Source organism: Callorhinus ursinus, unplaced genomic scaffold (assembly GCF_003265705.2).
Source record: "Callorhinus ursinus isolate GAN/ISIS: 27379988/994484 unplaced genomic scaffold, GSC_fseal_2.0 scaffold12, whole genome shotgun sequence".
Classification (NCBI taxonomy): Eukaryota; Metazoa; Chordata; class Mammalia; order Carnivora; family Otariidae; genus Callorhinus; species Callorhinus ursinus.
In genome coordinates, this window is record NW_027397074.1 from 34,356,955 (window position 1) to 34,379,223 (window position 22,269).

The 22,269-nt window shown below is 35.0% G+C and overlaps 1 long non-coding RNA gene across 1 annotated transcript in view; it reads right to left on the reverse strand.

Moving 5' to 3' along the window:
* The window catches only part of LOC141373867 (uncharacterized), a 420,551-nt gene that overhangs the window by 368,914 nt on the left and 29,368 nt on the right, over positions 1-22,269 (reverse strand). Inside the window, exon 2 of the long non-coding RNA XR_012380242.1 lies at positions 1,675-1,923. This is a non-coding gene — a long non-coding RNA (uncharacterized lncRNA). The remainder of the gene's footprint in view (positions 1-1,674; positions 1,924-22,269) is intronic.

The following is a 22,269-nucleotide window of genomic DNA, read 5'->3' on the forward strand; positions in this document are numbered from 1 at the left end:
TTGAGTTATGATGGAAATAAACAAATATCAGTGCAACCAAGCAATTAAGGCATTTTTCTGTTGGTTATGTTAATACCATGCTATGTTCCCCAAATTGTATGTTTGAAATGTATTATTAACTTCAAGATGGGATATTGGCCAAAATAGTAAGTACCAATGCACTTAGTGAAAAATAATACCAATATGTTGATTCTTCAATATCCCATCAAGATGGGATATTGGCCAAAATAGTAAGTACCAATGCACTTAGTGAAAAATAATACCAATATGTTGATTCTTAGTGAAAAATAATACCAATATGTTGATTCTTAATACCAATATGAAGATTCTTAGGTATAAGATAATGCTTGTGCTATATTTCAAAAAGCAAGAAAATGACAGCCTTCACTATCAGAAAATAATTCTACCCAAATGAATAATATCTCCTTTGCAGTCTCCCTCAAAATATAAATATAAATTAACAACCAGGAATGGGATTAGAAGTATTACATGGACTAAATTTCATAAATCCAAATGTATTTATCATCTCATTGACCAAATATTTTTGTCAGATAACAATCTACATACACATGGATGTAAGTCAGGTTGTTTAGCTTTTATACAGAGATAAAATTAATTTAATTGTGGTGTGCTCATGGGATATGGTATAGTCAAAAATAGATACTCAATTGAAGGACAAGTAGCATTCGGATAACCAACATCCAAATAAACTCAATTCTGGTATTTCTATTTTGAAATCACAGTTCTGATTAAGTTGCCACTGTGGTTTATAGTTATCTAAACTTGTTTACTGGTATTAGCAGTTTTGTATATTGCATTGGATTTTCTACATATTTGGTGATATTATTAACAAATGAAAAGTTTTACTTTTTTTTCCAAGCTGAGTTTTTTTGTTTTGTTTTGTTTTGTTAGTTTTGCCTTATTACATTGATTGCACAAGACCTTCAGAAAAATTTTGAAGTGTTCAGGGTTGGCATGTTTGCTTTTTTTATGATCATGAAGGTTTAAGCATTTGGCCTTTCACCTCTAAAAGTTACGTTAACTATAGGTTTTCCCCTTTTATCAGGTGATGAAGTTTCCTTTAATTATTAATTTGCTGTGTGTTTTTGTAACAAATAAGTGTTAAATTTTATCAAGTGCCTTCTCTGCATCGATTGAGATGGTCTTAGGGGTTTTTTCATCATTATTCTGTTAATTATGTGAACTGCTTTGATTGATTTTCAAATGTGAAACCAATATTGAATTTCTGAGATAAAACCTATGTGGTCAAAAAGTATTATACCATCTACATATTGCTGGATTCTCTACAAGTTTTTGCATTTATATTCATAAGGACTATTGGCCTATTGTTTTATGGGGGTTTTTTTTCTTGTATCTCTTTGGTTATGGTATAAAGATAGTGCTTTCTCTCATTTTTCTTTCATATATCTGTAGGCTCTGTAGTGATTCTCTTTTTTAAAATTTCTGATATTAGTAGTTTATATACTTTTGTTTTCTTTATCCAACTTCCCAGAAATTTTTAATTTATTGATCTCTAAAAAGGATGTTTTGTTTCATTATTTTCTCTCTTGTTTTCCTGATTTCAAATGAACTGATTTTGCTCTTTATTATTTCCTTCTTTTACTTACTTTGAGTTTAAGTAGCTCTTCCCTTTATAGACTATTAAAGGGGGACAGAGAATTTAATTTACAATTCCTTCTAATTCTAATAAGCATTTAAAACTATAAATTTTCTTCTAATCACTGCTTTAGCTATAGTCCACACTTCAATATGTTTTTTGTTTCATCTCATTTCAAGAACTTTCTAAAGCTACTAGTGATTTTTTTCCATTGGTCTTGTGTTTTTTATGAAAAATATTGTTCAATTTCCAAATATTTGAAGATATTTCAGTTTATCTTTTGGCTTTTTGTTTCAGCTGAATTGCTGTAATCAGAGAACAAACTGCATGATTTCAACACTTACATATATTTTCCAAATATTTTATATATATGTCAGGACATATTTTATAATCCAACATACAGTACATCTTAGTAAATGATGCATGGGCACATGAAAAGTATATATAATCTGCTGCTGTCTGATGGAATGCTCTATACATGTTAATTAAGTCTAGCTGGCTGTTAATGCCAATCAATTTTTCTACATCCTTACTGATATCAATTACCAGAAAAGGAGTATTAAAATATTTTTTAAAAATAATAAACTCTAAAAGTAATATAGGAAATTTACCTGATCTTTTTATTTAAAAATTCCAGAGTCAAATATAAAAGATTAAAATTTAACTCTTGTTCAAAATAAAAATGTTGATTCTAATTTTAATACTGTAAAAATGCAGCAAAACCGAGTAAGGAATAAATTGTACAGTATTAGTTAATTTTTGACCTACTTAAAACTTCCTTATATAACACATGTGGTTTCCTTAAGTTTGATTTCCTGAAAACCAAATTAAAAGAGTTCGAGGGTAATTCCACCCCAAATTTAAGGTAACCAATTTACTGCTCTGCTTCTCTTTTGTGGACTCTTTTTATCTTTTTCCATGTAGAGGGATTTTAACATTTTTTTTATAATTTTGTGAGTTGAGATTTCTTTACTATATAAGTACTCAAATTATTATTCTTTCATAAGTATAGTCACTAAACACCTGAGAGAGGCAATTATCCATACCATATTTCCAGTTAACTTATTTCTTCTGACCTCTACTGGATGGCATTGACTATGTCAAAGTGAAAATACAGATATATGTAAAAGAAAAAGAAAAGTTTTGAGGAAGGTAGAAAAGAAGCAAACTTAATCTAGGAACTTCATTTTTTTACCCTTAAAATAATGAAGTTTAAAATAAAGTACTTAAAATAAAATGCTACAAGAAAAAAAATACTGCCTTTTTTCCTTCATAGTACATAATTTTAATATTTCAGAGCAACTTAACTTTGTTGGACTTGCATAATAGCACTAGGGTTTTCCAGCTCATTGATTCCTAATTTTTGTATGTGTGAAGATACTGATGCTGCACAGTTCAGATCCAGATATAGGTACTGTCACACTGCTAACATGGGCAGCTGATTTATAGTTATTTATTGCTATTAATTTGCTACTCCAAGATTTTCTCATTCTAATTGAAGACTCAAGATATCTGGCCTAAGCTCTTCCCAAGAAAACTGTTTCCTAATTCCAAATGCTTTGACCTCAAAAGTGGTTAAGAAAATGGTTGCTGTGATGTATGCATGGGATTTACAAGTCTGTTAGATGTCTCCCTCAAAGGGAAGAACTGTGAAGACACAAACCAAAACATAAACATAGGAAATAATAGGAGATTGTCTGCTGCACAACACCCCATTAATTTGACTTACCACTACCAAGTCCATGTATTTTGGAAATAAAAAATCTTCCCCATATTCTCAAAAAATTTAATAAGCCGTGGGGAGAGAGGATGAAGATCTTCATTTTATAGATCTAGAATTCTGCTTTTACACTTCCTATTTCTCTTTAGTCCCAACCCAAACTTGAAGTACAACTTTAATTTCTATAAAAGTAAATAATCCAACACAATAAGAATTCGAAGACATAATAGCCTGCTAAATGATTTCTGAAACAGAAAGCAGACAAGAATTTATGTTCCAGCCACAAAATCAACTTGAAATTAAATAATAAGTGTCATCTGCATTAAAATTCCCTTTGATTGTATCTCTGCCAGGGATTGCAATGACTTTGCACTTTACGTAATCTTTTTTTTTTTAAGATTTTATTTATTTATTTGAGAGAGAGAGAATGAGAGATAGAGAGCACGAGAGGGAAGAGGATCAGAGGGAGAAGCAGACTCCCTGTTGAGCAGGAAGCCCAATGTGGGACTCGATCCCAGGACTCCAGCATCATGACCTGAGCCGAAGGCAGTCGCTTAACCAACTGAGCCACCCAGGAGCCCTACACTTTATGTAATCTTGATTCTCTTCAACTTGTTGATTCCCTCTAGCCTTCATTGTATAAGGTCTCTTGTCTCCTCTTTCCTTCTCTGAAGAAGTAACAAATTCTTTCCTGCTCTCCCTTCAGTACAGTGATTGTCTGCCTTTTTCCCTGAACCCTGGTACAAATAAATTTCCCTGAACAAAGTTCTTGGGATCTAACCTCCTATTCACAGAGCATTGAAGTAACATTTCTAGTTCTCTAAGAATTCTGGAGACAGGCATTATGTTGATGTTGGGAGGTATAGATATATAGAGAAATATAGATATTATATCTATTATAAATTATATATAATATAGAAAAGTCATTTTATTAAATTTATGGCAAAGGTAAGAGAATATCCAACATTGTAGAGCACCTACTATGGAAGGCTAGGCACAGAGCACTACTCTTAGTACTATGGTGAAGGCAAATTGACCTGTCATACCTTTAAGAAACTCTAACATTTTATATCATAATATTTAAAATAAATACAAATTGGGGCACCTGGGTGGCTCAGTAGGCTGGGTGGCTGGCTGCTTTTGGCTCGGGTCATGATCCCAGAGCCCTGAGACTGAGCCCCATGTCAGGCTCCTTGGCTCAGTGGGGAGCCTGCTTCTCCCTCTCCCTCTGCCTGCCACTCCCCCGGCTTGCGCTCTGTCAAATAAATAAAATCTTTAAAAAAAATAAAATAAATACAAATTTGGTAAAAGAATATTAAATCTCGAATATTAAATATTGTTAAATATATTTGGGACATAGCATAAAATGTCTTTTTACTATACACCTTACTTCCCACCATTTTGGACCTGAAACTTCCTTGTTCATTTGGAGGACAGGATGAAACCAGATATCATTCAAATCCAATGTTAAAATTTATAAACCTAAAAAGTATTAATTTCTAAATTATATTTTCAGTAGCCATGTCCATTGCAAATATGCCATTTTACAAGAACACAAAAAGAGAATTTTAAAAGGGCTTATTTTTTCCCTATAATATGCCCCGTGTTAAGGGCCAAATGCTGCTTTTTATGTAACCAATTTATATTTTTCCTTTTTATGTGAATTTTTAATCATTTTTGCTTAGTAACCAAAAAAAAAAATTCATGGAAAATAAAATTTAATTCCATTCTTTTAACAAGCAGTTAGCCAACCACACACCCTTTACCAGGAAAGGAGTGTTAGAAGGTTTTACTAGAGGAGGGAAAGTTACAAAGAAGAAATGATTATTTAATCTTAGGAGGACAACATTCATTCAGAAATTGTAAAAAATCAAGAGTTCAGAAGAGCATATTAAAGATTTACTATACAATATGCTACAAAACACAGCTGGATAGTTAAGGCAATGTCAGGGAATATTCAGTATTACATGAAGTTTGACCTATGGGTTAAGTCTTGATCTACAAGGTAGAACTTGAAGGTATATGTGTGTAGCTAGTTTATTGAACTAGCATAATTCATGACTTAATTGAAATAGAAATTTGTTTTTATTCCCACAATTATCCTCTAAACTTTATTCAATACTGGTGGTTTCCTCCAGCACCAGATGAGGCTCACTCTTAGATAATAAACAGTCCTATGGTCACTTTAACACAAACAAAAATTCAATTTAGTAATTAGAATGTCTAGTCCAAGAGAGTAATCAAAATTTTGAACTGGATTTAACAATAATTCTTCCTTCCTCCACCAGCGTGAGCCTGCTTCCCCCAGTTCACTGGCCTGTTTTTGCCTCTTCCAGTGGTTGGTGGTAAGGAAAGAGAACAGGTAAGATTATACTGGACCCTCTTGTTTTTATCAGGCTTCACACCATCAGGACTGGCAAAATTTTAAAGCTGACTCTGTTAAAATGCATTTTGATGGAGTCTCTATAGAGTCTCTGATTAGCTGCTTCAACTGTAGTTTCTTTGCTCTGAGAAGGTATACCATTACTCCAAATGTTGTGAATTCTCCATCTTACTGATGCTGCGCTCCCCAGTTGGTCCCCCTCACCACCATCTCTCTCACTTTATCTTTAGTGGGTATGCTGGAGAGCCAGCTCCTACAAGCTTGCAAGAGTAGACTGTGCTCATATTCTTTCAGCTCCACATTCAATGATGCCATGTGGATGGCTTGAAATCAGTCATAATGGTTATATTTACACCAGAGAAATAGACAAATGTTACAAATTGGGAGATATAGGAGCATTGCTTTTATTTTTGTTTTTGTTTTTGGAGAATCACTTTTGCAGCACTATTCTGGGTCCACGGGAAACACTTAAAACCCTTAGACACTTAAATCCCTTGCCCCCAGCAAACTATTTATGTATTGATGGGAAAATCCCAACATTGCTTCCTCTATTTGCACCCTCACTAACACAGCAGCTAGCATGACTTTGCTCTCTAAATATACCTGGTTGGAACCAGACCACAGAAAGCCCCAATGTAGGAGTCACATACCAAGCTTCAAAGGTACCCATCAGGTTTGATGAAGGGGAGCAGGCACTCTACCTCTAAGGGAGTATGGTTCACAACACAGCTTTCTCCAAAGATACCTTCTGCCCTAAATCTATACTCTTCTAAACTACACTCAGGTTTTTATCCTCCAACTGGTAGTGGGCCCAAGAGCTATAGAAGTGGTCAATTCTGCATTTATGATCTTTTACAATTCACATTTATTTTGTCTTGGTGTCTTCTTCAAAACTCAATTTGAGCATCCTGATTCAAGAAGCAAGCACAAATCATGAAAAAGAGAAGGGAATCACACATATTCAGTATGAAAGGATGATGAGAAATAAGATCAAATGAGAGAATATACCAATCTCATCTTTTGTGATTATAGTTGTTGTTGTTAAATGCAGGAGGGGAGGCGAGTTCATGTGTAAAACTCATTTAATTTGAAAGGAAGAAAACTATATTAATGGAGTGCAACCCCCATGCACGGACTATGCTTGACTAGGCAGTGTTTTTATACTTAATGTACAAAGAAACTTTCTAGGAGGCCTTGTTAAAATGCAGAGTCTAATTCAGTAAATCTAGGTGGGACTGAGATTTTGTATTTCTAAACCAGTTCCATGTAATGGAATAAAGGTAAAAGCCTATACCACTGGTCTAGAACTTCTCTGAACACCAAAGGACTAGAAAAACACCCACACATACTCATGAAATAATTAAAACAATTTTATGAGATGGTTATTACCTCTATTTTATCTATGAGAAAAATGAAGTTGAGTGAAGTTAACTTGTCCAATTACATATATAAGTGGCAGATATTTGTCTTCTTCTCTTACTCTATTGGATGACACAGTATCTCTGAAGTTGTTATTATTCTTATTTTCAACGTATAAACTTTAATCTGGTAAAAAATAAATAACAATGTTGAATTTCTTTTCCTCATGATATGACTAACTTCCCATTTTTAAGTAACTGTTCAGTCTCCTAACTGTTTCATAGCCCCAGAGTTACAATAGATTTAATCAATATCATGTTCAATGCCAGCTACTAATATATACAGTTCACCTATGGAATGAATGTCTTCTAGATAATTTGGTCCATGTATAATGGTACAAATGTCTATATTAAAGAGTTGTATTTTGTATTCTATAGAAATTTATGGAGTCTTCGGGTTATCATAGGTATACTGTCTAGTGAAGAGACTTTCTAAAACATATATTGCCTTTCATTTGCTTACACTGAGTGTGTACAGAATGCCCACCAAGGGACACAAAAGCTGATCCCCAAGAAAAATGTGACAAATTTGGGCTGCCCCTAGAAAGGTGGTATTAACAACCCACAAATTTCAACTTTAAAAGATTATAATCTTTAAGTCCCTGATTGCTTACAAAATACCTTGGTTACATGTAATACATTTGTAAAAAAAAAAGTTATTAGCTAAATGATTCTTTTTATTATCAAAATTTATACATTTATTTTTTTAATTGTTATCATTGCTGCATAAACTCAATCCCTTGATCTTTCCTTTTAAGCTTGTTTAAAACTAAATGAAGGAAGGAAGATAGAAGGACGTGACTCACATGCTAACCAAAATAAAAAACAGCCCTGGCCACAGATAATTTCCTGAAACCAGTATGAGAAGGAATAGCAATGTGAAAGAAAAACATTAGCAAGTCATTTTGTAAAACAGTAAAATTTCCAAATATAATTGAAAAGAGAAAAATATTTCCAAACTAAATATCAATTTCGGAGCCTGAGGCAATAAATAAATAAATGAAAGGGGAAAGCTCAGTCCTAATATTAAAAAAAAGAATAAAAACTGTTTGTTTTCTAGGTTTATAATATGACTGAAGAGCTGTTTAATAAAACTGACAAGAAACATTTAGGTAAAATTCACTTTTAAAATATATGATATTATCTCTATACAAGAGATTTAATAAATTGTTATGTATTCTGGGATTCATTGAGTTTTAACTTTGCAAACATCCCTTTGAATAAATGGAGTTTGATAACTGGGAATGGTTTCATGTGACATATCCTATCAAAAGACCCAAAACAAACATACAAAATGTTTGATTATCTCAACACAGCTGTTAAAAGTCATTTTAGTAGATGTCAGCCCCATTCTTGTTTTTCAATCTTTTTTAAAAACTAGGATGAAAAACATTTTATTTATGTGCAAAAATATCAACCTACTTAAAATTAACAGCCATTTTCTTAATAGAGAAACTCTATTGGGGTCCTCATACATTAAAATCCAGAACAGACAAAGGATGCTCACAATTTCCAACAACATTTAGAATTTTCCTAGGTATTCCAGATAATAACACAGAATATGTGGAAGAACTTGAAGTTTCCAGTATGGAAAAGAGAGATAATATTCTACCCAGTAAATTCAAGATAATCAATTGAAAAGTTACTAGATTTCTTAAGAAAGTTCAGTAAATCAGATAGATATAAAATAGGAAAAGCAATCACTCCTTGGCAAATCAGCAGGAGACCATTAGAAAATAAGATGGAAAAAACCACAATAACAGAAAAGAACATAGAACATGTGCAAATAGCCTTTAAACACATGGACATCTGTTTGGATTATTGATATAAACAATAACTTGAATATAGAGTGAAATATCCCATGTTCATGGATGAGAAAATAGATCATTAAAATGTTAGTCCCTTTAAGATGAATTTATACATATGAAACAATTATTTCAAAATTTCAAGAGGAGCTTCTTATGGAACTAGAAAAATATTTTTAGATTTAATATAAAAGAGAATGAATGGTGAAAGAGTCAAGAAAATTTTTAAAAAAGAAGAGTAACGAGTGAAGGGACTTTAACTCTACCAATATTGAAACATTATATAATAAAGTTTTAATAATGTGAAGAGCATGGTAGTATCAAATATGTAAGAATTAAATGTGTAATAAATAAGGCATTCAAAATGAAAAAAAAGGGAAGACTTGTTTGATAAATAGTTCTGAAACACATCTTGAATGATGAAAGTCAAATGCAAAAAAAAAGAAGAAAAAACCCGATAATAAGTTACATCATAAAAAAGTAATAAAAGTTATGTAAGCAAATTCTCCAATTGTGGGATGAAAAGGACCCAAGGCTCAAAAACAAAGGACAAGTTTACTAGATTTAAAGATCTAAAATGCTCCAAATTTTGCCAATCAAAAAAACAAAAGCCCATAAACCTTAATAGTAATAAACAACTAGATAAAATATTTGCAAGATAAATCAACAAAGAACATGAACTTAGCATTGGCAAAACTGGAAATACACATAGCTAACACTAAATACACATAGCTAACACTTAAAAGTAATGTTCTCCCTTACTAAAAATCAAGGAAGTAAAAAAAAAAAATTTAAGAAAATAATGAAGAAAAAAAATTTTTCAAAAAAGTAGACATTTTCAATGATAAGAATAGCCAATACTGAATACTTTCTTATGTTTATTGAAGTCAGTTTGGAAGTCAGTCATTTAGCAAGGTGATCTACTAGGTTACAATGAATGAAAGCAAGTTTCATATAACATTTTTTCATACTTAGAATCATTAAACAAACATTCATTAACAAGCAGACAAAAAACAACAACAAAAAACAGAAACAAAAAAACCTATACCATATTTTCACTAAAATGCCACTTCTGTACTTTTTAACTGGTCAGACCGCCACCTATGTAAAAAATTAACTGAAGCCAGATCAGACAACCTCCCAGAAGCAGGACCTAGTACCCTAGTAGTCAACTGCACACAACTTAAAATCTTTAACCAATGGTTGGCCACAGGACCATTTTGGGATCAAGCATTAGGCATTTTAGGGGTAAAGAGTAGTAGAGGCCTTGCTGATTTCTTATTTTACATTCATATAAGTGTACAGAGTGTCCCTAGAATGTTTTAACTAAATCATTTTCCTTGAAAACTTTTAATTCACTAAGCAGTTTAATTATCTTAATTGATAAGCTACCAATTTCACCAAAAAAGCTAATTTCTGACAATTATTATGTTAATTCCCATATTAGTTATTAACTGAGACATAAAAAACAGAAACACTTGTATTAGCCACTGATGGAGTATGGACTTCCTGATCAGCAGGCTTTCTTTGGACTTTTGTACTGTTGATAAGCAGCTGGGTTATCACTTAACCCAACAAAACCTGCCCCTCCAACCCTATATAAAGTAAATTATAGACATTTAACACCACGTTAAATGTCTCTTTCCATATGACCCCTCCTCTTATTATTGTGTCTTCTATATATCCTGTATTCTTATCTATGGAAATGACTGGAATTACTACACAGTTAGTTCAGGTTATATTCAGCTTGAGTCCATCAACACGGATTCTGGTAAATCGCTACAAATGTCAAATTCTTCAAGCCAAAAGGAAACCTGCAGTTTGTGCAGAATGACAACCACTTCTCCCTTTGAAAATTTCTTGCCATCCTCTGCTAAGAAAGATTATCTTAAGTATTTGATGGTAGTCGAATCTTTAACAATCTCAACTTACTTCACGAGGCTTACCACATCACTCTGGGAGCCAAACAAGGTCAATGTGTAGTCTTTGGCAAGGTCATCTACACTGTTTATGATGCCACAGCTCTTCGACAGTGATGCCTGCCCATCCCCCCCCACCATCACTCTCCAGCAAGCCTGGATCTCTGCCAGCAGCCATCAGTGGGGAGAGGGACTAGTACTTCAAAGGTCTCAGTGCAGCTCATAAAAATTCAGGAGGATTTACCCAGGCCAAGATGAAGACTATGTATTTGGCAGTTATGTTTGGTTATGATGATGAGATAATCCATAGAAACACAGGATTAACTGAGAGGAAATCTGGATTTAATAGCCCTGGAGCAGGCTAAAAATAAATGTAACAGAGAACTGACAATCCCTTGTGGGGGGGGTGGGGGAGGGATGACTTAGTATCTCACACCTATCACAGGAGAAGAAAAGGGAGACAACAGGACACAGTACCATTCAAAAAGTACTATGCAGGATTCACACAATGTTGACCAAATATGACAGTGATGTTAAATATCCAGAAAACAAAAATGAAGAAATGAGGAAGGGAAATTAAATACTCAAAAGAGATGGTCAGTAAGGTGGTGAAGGAGCTAAAGCGCTTCAAAATTCTGGCGACAATGAGCACCAAGAGAGACTCAAGGAAACCTTAATTCCAGAAAACTAGAAACCAGAAATCAGCTGGAAACTCATGACAAGTTTCAAGCCATTTCAAAGAAGAGAGCAAAAATGAATATGGATTCAAATTACAATTAAACATCCAAAGTCCACTGCCAATCCAACTTGGAACTAACCTCTTTTACACCCTTGGAGAAGCCTTTTGCAATTTTACACTTCATGAGAAGCCTTTCATAATTCCTAGATAGGAAAGTCTTTGACTCCACTAGCCAGAACCTGGCTGTGGAGAGAGGGGAAGCTATTATCAGATTTTGTGTTTATGCCCACCTTGTTCCAAAAACAATATAAAAAATCATAAAAAATATAAAATAGAAACATTGCAACATGACAATAAAAATTAGAAGAAAGTGAAAGAATTCTGGCAAAAAGAAAATAAGGTAGAGGAACGCCTGGGTGGCTCAGTCAGTTAAGCATCTGCCTTCGACTCAGGTCACGATCCCAGGGTCCTGGGATCGAGCCCTGCATCGGGCTCCCTGCTCAGCGGGGAGTCTACTTCTCCCTCTCCCTCTACCTTCCGCTCTGCCTACTTGTGCTCTCTCTCTATCCCTCTGTCAAATAAATAAATAAGATCTTTAAAAAAAAAAAAACAAAAAACAAAAACCTTTCTTTAAAAAAAGAGAAAGAAAATAAGGTAGAGCTTACGAAACAAAACCAAAAATGAATAACACACAAATACATTTTTACAATAAAATCTGGTATGAATGGTTCCCAGCCTTTTTAAGGATGAGATTGATTTTTCTAAAATTGGAAATTTTCATACCTTTAAACTGTAATCCACCCCACTACAACCATGATAACAGTAATTGTACAAGTATCCACTGATGAATTATACAATAAACTACAATGAATTCAGTTAAGTGAAATTCTATTTTATGAGTCCGAGATGTATTCACATGAAAAGTACTAATACCTAAATGTGTAAGATATTATTTAATCTAATGAAAATATCTGATACTCAAATCAATTCATGGACCTTTCTAAAAAGTCTAATGCCCTGACTTAGCAAATCTATTCATTTTCTAAAGATCTTTGCATTCCATATCTCCCCAAATACAATGAACTTCTATTTTTTCATTTTTTTCTTATTCTCTTTTTAATTCTTATTTAAATTCCAGTTCACCTACAGTGTAATATTTGTTTCACATATAGAATTTTATTAAAGAGGGCACATTCTGCATGGAGCAATGGGTGTTATACACAAACAATGAATCATGGAACACTACATCAAAAACTAATGATGTAATGTATGGTGATTAACATAACAATAAAAAGATATGCACATTAAGAAAAATAATTTAGTGATTCAACACTTACATACAACACTCGGTACTTATCACAGCAAGTGCCCTCCTTAATCTTCATCCCCCATCTAACTCATCCCCTACCCACCTCCCCCTCCACTAATCATCAGTTTGTTCTCTATACTTAAGAGTCTGTTTCTTGGTCTGCCTCTTTCTTTTTTTCCCCTATGATCATTTGTTTTGTTTCTTAAATTCCACATGAGTGAAATCATATGGTACTTGTTTTTCTCTGACTTATTTAGCATTATACTCTCTAAGTCCATCCATGTCATTGCAAATGGCAAGATTTCATTCTTTTTTATGGCTGAGTAATATCCCATTGTACATATATACCATATACACCATATACCATATGCGTGTGTATGTACACACACACATATGTGTATACACATACACACACACACATCTTCTTTATCCATTCATCAGTTGGTGGACATTTGGGCTCTTTCCATAATTTGGCTATTGTAGATAATGCTGCTATAAACATCGGGGTGCGTGTATACCTTCGAATTAGAATTTGTGTCCAAATACAATAGAAGTTTTTATTATTTTTTTTTAATTTTTTATTGTTATGTTAATCACCATATATTACATCATTAGTTTTTGATGCAGTGTTCCATGATTCATTGTTGGTTCATAACACCCAGTGCTCCATGCAAATACAATAGAAGTTTTGAAGGAAATGTAGTGGGTAATAAACTATGGCCAGTAAGGCCTATAAGGATTTTTCCTTGGGGTCTATGGAAAAGGCTCTCTATAGTCCCCAATTATCTGTTCTCCATTCTTCCTTCAAAAATAGCCTCCCCCAGCCTCCCCAAATATTAGCATGTATACCCCCCACCAATTGCCCTTAGGTATAGTCATGTGAGCAAGTTTTAGTCAATGAGATACACAGAAACAGTATGAGCAATCTCCACCAAGGAAGGGCTATGCACTTCATCTCCATCTTTATCCTTCCTGCCTGGTGGAATGGACACAGTACTGGCAAGGGTCATATTCTCAATAGAGCAGAGAAAAAGGCTGTATGGAATCTGAGGCTTTGATGATTTCATGGAAATTCTTTAGTAGGACTCTGACTACTGGACTTGGTTTGTAGAAGAAAACAAAAACCTCTTTTTTAAGCCACAGTTAATTTTGGATTTTTGCTGTCACACGCTTTCAAGTCGAATTCGTATTAACACATTGTCTTTACCTGTCAATAATTTTCATTTCTTATATTTAGCCTGCATTCACTCTTAGATTTATACAATCTGAATGAATTTAACTTATGTCCTACAACTCTGCAGCCTTGTTTCTTGCTGTTGTCCTTAGTTCTTTCTGTATCTTTCCTCTCACCCTAGGCATTTACTCTGGTAACAGGCTTGCCAGTCTTTGGCATGACTCTGCCTGACTGCAACTGGGACCAAGAGGTTTTTAGATTGTCCATATAACTGATATACTAGGATTTGTTTTCAAATTATTCCTGGTTAATTCTTCAGTCCTTCCTCACCCCCCACCCCCACCTGGTGTCTTTCCTTGGCTTAGTTTCCACCCTTGTTTTGCTGGAACAAATCTTCAAGTAACCTCCATAGAGAAGTTCATAAAAGTTTATAAATTTGGCAAAGTTCAAAAGTAACCTCCTTAGAAGTTTCTGAAAGTCTGAAAATAGCTCTATTTTACCATTACACTCAGTTGCCACTGTGACTAAGCCTAGAATTTTTCCTCAGAACTCCAGAGGCATTGTTTCACTGCATCTAGGACCAAGTGTTGGTGAGATGTCTGACGTCAAGGTGATTCATTTTCATGAATCATAAATATGACATGTCCTCTGCATCCTTTTAAGTTTCTTTTTTTTAATTCCTTGTGTTCTGAAAATTCAGGTATGGATTTTTTTTTTGTATCATCCTGGAAATTCATTGGGTATTTATAATCTAAAAAATTCTTGTGTTTAAGTACTGAAGTTCTCTTTGATTTTTTTTCATTGCTAACCCTCCCCTCCATTTTTCTCCATTCCCTCCTCTCCCCTTAGAAATCCTACTGGGTCAATGTCAGGATTCCTGCATTGATCATCCATGTTCTTTTTTCTCATTCTTACCATTTTTAAGATGTTTCTTCTCTTTTTCTGATTTTCTTAATTTCATCTTCATAACTATTGAACTTTTGCCGGCATATCTTCAAAAAAATAATTCATTTTTGTTTTCCATTGTTCCTTGTTTTATAGTTTCCTTACTTCTAGATGCAACATCCTCTGAAATTTTCAGGATGACAATTAGCTTCTTTTAAAGTTCTTTTTCCCTAATAATCTGTGTTTCTTCTAAAGCAAATGTTTTTGTTTGAGTTGTTCTTTCATGCTGCTGGTTTTGTTCATAATTTTTTATGATCTCTGGCTGATGTTTTATAAAGAAAAACATTACAGGGTTGAATTTCTAAGATAAAAACTATGAGTCTCCTAGGTTGTTGTTTGTATATTTAATTTTATGGCTAGGTCTCTCACACAGTGATGATGCCTGGCTCAAAGCTCAGTGCATATAGGCAGAACTAGTCTACTGGCAGGCTTCATATTAGGATGGGCAATAATGGAGAAGGCATTTAGGCTGGAGCGAGGACAGAGCCTCCAAATGCAATGAGGAGGGTTTTATACTAGAAGACTTAATTTTATACTTGTAGTTCATTTGATTTCTTTAGAGAAATGGCTTTAGGGTTACTTTGTTACTGTTTTGTCTTGGTTTTTGCCTTCAAGTTATATATTAGGCTGATTAGAAATGCCTGAGCTCAACCCATCTTGGGATGAGAAAGGGCAGGGAAGAAGGAGTGTTGCAATCCTACTCTTCATTCGTGGTCAGCCTTTCAGTTAATCTCCCAATTTGGCTTTCCTTCTCATTGGTGTTTTTATCGCTCCTGGGCCAGGATCATCCCTGTAGCTCTGCTATATAGTTCAGCCTTCCCTTTAGTATGGCATTCCCTCTTGTGTATTCTGGGCTGCAATGATTTACTTTTAAAAAATCTGTCGACAGGGTTTTATCTTCCTTGAGTCTTCTAGAAATTTACTGGCATCTGGGTGGCTTAGTCAGTTAAGCATCTGCCTTCAGCTCAGGTCATGATCCCAGGCTCCTGGGATCAGCCCCACGTCCGGCTGCCCACTCAGCAGGAGCCTGCTTCTCCCTCTCCCTCCCACTCCCCCTGCTTGTGCTCTCTCTCTGTCAAATAAATAAATAAAATCTTAAAAAAAAAAAAGAAATTTACTGGAATCTTTTTCAATAATTTTTCTCCTCCCACTCTTTCCATTTTATGAGTTGATTTCTATGCTATCATATATTGGGATTTCAAGAGGGAAGGGAATAGACATGCTTGTGCTAAATCTACCACCTTAAACCAGAAGTATTGTTCAGTGTTAAATAAAAATGGAAAAAAAATCTTACATTTCTGATAAACCTCTATCAAAATCATTCATTACTGGATTAAAAATTTACTATTTCTTTTCTATTTCATTTCTTTGCATATATATGCATTTATGTATTGACTTTTTATGCCTTTATTTGTTGTATGACTTCTATTTTATCTTTTGATATTAGCACAGTGAAATAACTTGCAGCTACTTTAAGTCATTGGGAAACAGGAGGGATGATAACTCAGCCAATATTTTTAAATGAATCTTGGCACAACTAATTATGTAAAAATTTTGTTACTGAATTTATCATTTTGTTCCTGAAGGGAAAAAGATGCTTAAGCACCCTTTAAGTGTACTTTTAAAAAATACTAAGTGAAAGAAACATGAAAATAAGTGGTATCATCACGGGTATAGTTACTAATTCAGTGGCTTCTGATGCCTAAAAGCCAAATCATGTGACTCCACCCAGAGCCTGAGGAGCAATAGCAAAGGAAGTTCCAGGTCTATAAGAAAATACTTCAGAATATCAGTCTAGATTAAACATCACATGGTATAGTTAGGAGCATATTTTGGGCTTTGCTACTTATAAAAATCCACTGGATTTCCAGAAGCACATTTTTACCCAAAGCCACTGGAGTATAGTATGTAATGAAGAGGATTGTCTTGACCTAAATGTAATTTCTTCACATTGTTTGGAAGAGTTTACCGCACAGACCATTTAAACTTGATTTTTACTAAAATATTATTATCCTTAAAATACTTGTGGTTTTTAGGAGTGATTTATCAAGACATTTTGGGGTATTTTGTATTCTGTCCAGAAGGAACAAAAACAGAAACAATTATTTCATTGGTTTCCCATATAATTTCTATGCATTTACATATAAAACCTTGGAGATGTGTTATTGTTTAGTATGAGTCCACTGTCTATTTTGGGATTCCCTCCATCGCCCAAATTTAATGAGACTCTTCTCTACTTTGGGCAGTGACTCATTTGTATTTATGTATTAGCCTGTACTGGGAAAAATGGTCCTCTTCAGAGTGACTAAAGACTACATCCCTTTTTCTACCCAAATATATTGTATGTCTCCCAGACATTTTTTTCCAGCCCTGCAAGAAAAAAGGAGAGAGGTAGAATCTTACCAATTATCATTTTACTCATGAGTTGAGCAAATGAGAAACTTTCCCTTCCTGGGAGCATTAATTAAGGAACCTCAAACTGATTTCATGATGCCCAGCAAATAATCTGTCTCTGTCTCTGTCTCAAATGGAGATATAATTCACATATCATAAAATTTACCCTGCTGAAGTGTACAATTCAGGGATTTTTTTTTTTTTGGTATATTCGCATGGTTGTGCAGTCATTGCTAACTCCAAAACATTTTCATTACTCCCAAAAGTAGCCCTATTCCTATAAGCAGTCACTTCGTAGATACCCACATACTCCTCCCCACCCCCACCCCCTGGCAACTACTAATCTACTTTCTATCTCTATAGACCTGTATATTGTGAACATTTCATCTAAATGGAATCATTCAATAGTTGTCTTTTTTGAATGGTTTATTTCACTTACTATAATGTTTTCAAGGCTCACCCATATTATAGCAGGTATGAGTACTATATTCCTTTATATTGTCAAATAATTTGCATTGTATGGATATACCACATTTTATCCATTCATCAATTGATGGACATTTGAGTTGTTTCTACTTTTTGATTATTATGAATAATGCTGCTATAAACATCCACATGTAACTTTTTTTATGCATCCATGTTTCTTGGATATATACCTAGCAGTAGACTTGCAGGGCCATGTGATAATTCTATATTTAACTTTTGGAGAAACCTCTAACACGTATTTTTTAAATTTTACTATATCGAATAAATGGAATAATTTTTTGTAGTAATATTACCAAAGAGAAAATAATTATAAGAATTAATCTCATTAAGACAGAATTTTGCAAATGAAAATGTTTACTTGTTTTTTTCTCCAATCTGAACACGAGAATCATGATGAGGCTCTGCCAGTAGATCCATTCTCTTTAAATATCTATAAGTAAGTATACCAGAAAGAGTTCTTTAGCATAGGACTTTCTGAGGACAAAAATAGAATCAGTAAAAAAAAACTTAAATCCTTATTTAGAATTAGATTCTGAATATATTACTTGGAAATATATATCATGTTTTACTATTTGCGTATGCTTATTCATCACAACATATAAGAAATATACAATTTTCAATCTTCAATTCTTCCCCACATGGAATGGGTAATAATACTTATTCTAGAATAATGACAAGAGTAGTCTCTGTTCTGTCTGGACTTTTTTTTCTTCTAGGTCCTATTGATAACTTTCAGTGTTTTATGTCTCTCCTGCCGTGAGCTATTTTTCATTAACACATGACTTATTTTCAGAGGACTTATTCTCCATGTCTACTTTTATACTTGCTTGGATTTCATTTTAAGTACCATGATTTTCTAAAGAGGATTCCTTTTCCGGGGGACGGGGGGTGGGTCTACAAAATTCTTGCTAACAAAAGAAAGGCTGGTCACACTCTATTAACATGGCCCCGAAGCTCATCAATTCTTCTTCTTTGAGCATTCTTCTTTCATTAGGTCTCATTCTTGGCCATCCTGTGATGAAACTGATAGCTTCTTGATGAGAATGACATGCAGAATATAGTCCCAGCTAAAAGCATACTGTCCACTGTATGAAAATAGAGGTGCCACATGCTTCCTGGGTAATGTTATTAAATCATGTTATTAAATACTCTCCCTGGCTATTCAAAGATGAGTTCCTAATTCATCATTTTGCACTGAGTTTCCTTGGCTAAAAGGAGAGGGATCAAAATTTCTACATGACTTAAATTTATAGTTGTCTTTAAAACCAGTGCAGGAAAAAAAATAAATAAATAACGCTTTTAGAATTGAATGCTGCCCCGAGCACATTTTAAAATGTTTTCTCCACTTTTGTCCTTTCAGAGTCAATGCCTGTGTGATTTTTTTTTTTTTCCTTTCACAAGGCATCAATATTCTTAGCTTGAGGACAGGGTCTCTAATGGTAAAGGAGAAAAGATGTGCCTCTAGCCCTGAAAGAGGTGTCTGTGGGGGGCCGAGAGAATCACTTGTGTTAGTTGTTTTAAAATCAGAACTATAATACTTGACAGCACTGGCTTTCAATGTACTAATTTTAGTAGTCCCTAATGTTAACGGTATAGATGGTCTTTCCAAAATAGCGGGTTTTTTACTCTTTTTTACTGTTTTTGTGGGCTTTTTTGCACCCCACTATCAAATCAAGGATAAAAGAATCATTTGCTTTAGTGACATCTACAGGCACTTTCAGAGAAAAACATTCTCAACTCTTGTAACTGCAACACTTGCATTGACCTAATCAGGAATGCCTGTATGGATTCAGACTGATAAGCAGTAGTCTTCATTGTAGTCATGCAGAGAAGGCAGACCTTACTGTAGTTTCAGTTGAGTCTTAGTGCATCCATTTGTCTCCACAACTAATCTTCATCAAATGTTTAGTCATCTTGATTTCCCACACTCCCATCCCATGCATATTTGTTCAATAAAAACTTAATGTTACAGTTTGGACTTAATACTGTACTAAAACAATATAAATGTCTCTCATTTGTTTGTGTATGCTTTGTTCCACTCACATAAATTGTACCTTTTATGGGATTTGACTGGGTAGGGGAGACTGCTGAGTTCTCATATGCACAGCCTGCTACCCTCCCTGCTTCCTATGCTGTAGAAACCTGTGCTCCTGTTTCAAGATACTACTCATGGAAAGGGTAATAAAGTTTTTGGAGGAGGAGGGGCTGGATTACCAGAGTTCGAAGTTTATAGGAGCCCACTGGATTGAATAACCTCGAGGAGCTTTGCCCAAGACAACCTGTCACTTGCCACATCTGAGTGACCCCAGTATGAGGAAAGCTGTGGAATAGTGGGTACCAGATCAGGCAGAGAACAAGATGAAATGCGTTAGCCAGAGAGAACATTTCTCACAGCAAGAGACTGTGCAGTGTCAGAGATGGGGGAGGGGCAGGGTGCTGATGATAAAAACACCACAATGGTGCCCTATTAAAGAAAGAGCCAGCATTAGGAGCCTTCCATGCCAGAGAGCACGTGACCCCTGAATAAGGTCTCCCAGCAGCACCAGCTAAATAAAGACTTTTTTTTTTTTTTTTTTTTCCCCCATGTCTTACTCCTCTGTCCCATCCAACCCTGAAGGATCCAGCAGCAAAGAATGGCAACATTCTGGGTCAGGCCCAAGGGAAAGGGAAAAGCTCTAAAGTGGATATGACAAGGTCAGTTTAGATCAGACTGCTCTTTTAATACCTGAAAAATGAAACCAAAAGTGACCAGAAAATATTATCTACACATGAGGAAGGAATATCTGACAGAGAAGTTTTCAAAAATGGTAGGAAAAAAATAAAGCTATTTTCTAATCTTATATTACTGAGTCCTAACCATTTAGTTGATCCCGTTGGAATTTTACTTTCTACTATATTTTCTTTTTAGATAATAAGTCGGCTAGTTTTAGAGAGAGCTTGAATAAAAAAGGGGGATATTCTTGTCCATGTTCAAAACTCAGGAAAATATCCCAACAGTTATAGTTATTTTACAGTATATTTTGCATATTTATGGTTTTAAATTTATATAACCTTCATTTAAATTTTTCCTCCTCATAATAATACTTTATATAGAGTTTTGCCTCTGTTCTATGAGAATAGGAGAGCAAACCTCAGGGACTTCTCTTCAGGACTCGTTTAGCGGGACTTAAACCAGACTTTTTTTTTTTTTTTCAATATTTTATTTATTTATTTGTCAGAGAGAGAGAGAGAGACAGAGAGCACAAGCAGGGGGAGTAGCAGAGGGAGAAGCAGACTCCCCGGTGAGCAGGGAGCCTGATGCAGGACTCGATCCCAGGCCCCTGGGATCATGACCTGAGCTGAAGGCAGACACTTAGCCGACTGAGCCACCCAGGCGTCCCTAAACCAGACTTTTGATCCCCCAACTCTCCCACTCCCAAAAATGAGGCTTTTATCGTCTGATCTCCATCAAGTTTACTATCAGTGTCTGAAACTCTATGCCCTCTTGGAAAGCTAATTTATCTTTGCTGAAGATTCTTTTGAGTTCCCTACCCTCACCCCCACGGGGAAGTTCCCATGGCTAGAAAGTACTACTGTGTCTCCAGACGGCTTTTCTAGGAGACAGTCTTGCAGACTGACTTAGACTGATCAGACCTGAGGATTTTGAAACTTCACAAATATTTATCAGAAGGATTTACAGATGCTTGGTTTTTATAACTGCCTGTTGATACAAATGCCACATCAGTTGCCTCAGAAATAAAATGGATTACTCATCAGACAGGAACACAGATGATGAAACACAAAAGATCCACTAGTAATTACATAACCCCCTGTGGACCATGGGACAATGAAGGTAAGGGTCCAAGGAAAAGTTTCTGGAATTGTTTTTTCATTGCAGGCAGGATGGATTACACAGAAGGATAAGGGTACTGAAACAGAGAAATAGGGGAGGGAGTCCTTTCAAAAACCAATTTACTGATAACAAAACCCAGGAAGTAGTGTTGTGTGTTGCACGAATATGCACTTCTTTGTTCCTTGCCGCACCAGAGGTCCAGCCACACCAGAGTCATCTAATAGCAGCCACTCTCCTATCTCTCACAATCTCCCATCTTCCCAGCTTCTTCCATTAGAACTCAGACAACCCTTGAGACCCAAGGACACAGTACAGAGGGCAGAGAAGGATTTTTGTGTGCCTTTTTCTCTTGCCTCCTTTTCTCCAGGCAGATTATTGCCCTACCCAATACCATAAGTCAAGAAAGCAGGAGCCAGTCCAGTGCCTGTTGGGGAGGTGCTGCAGTGTGATTAGGGCACAGCTCTAGCTGGCCTGTGAAGTCAAGTATTAACAACATGAATAAGCAAATCTCTCCACCCCTCAGCGTTTCCTCCTCCCATCCTCCTACTTTGTCCTCCTCCACATCCCAAGGGCTTTCCTAAAAAAGC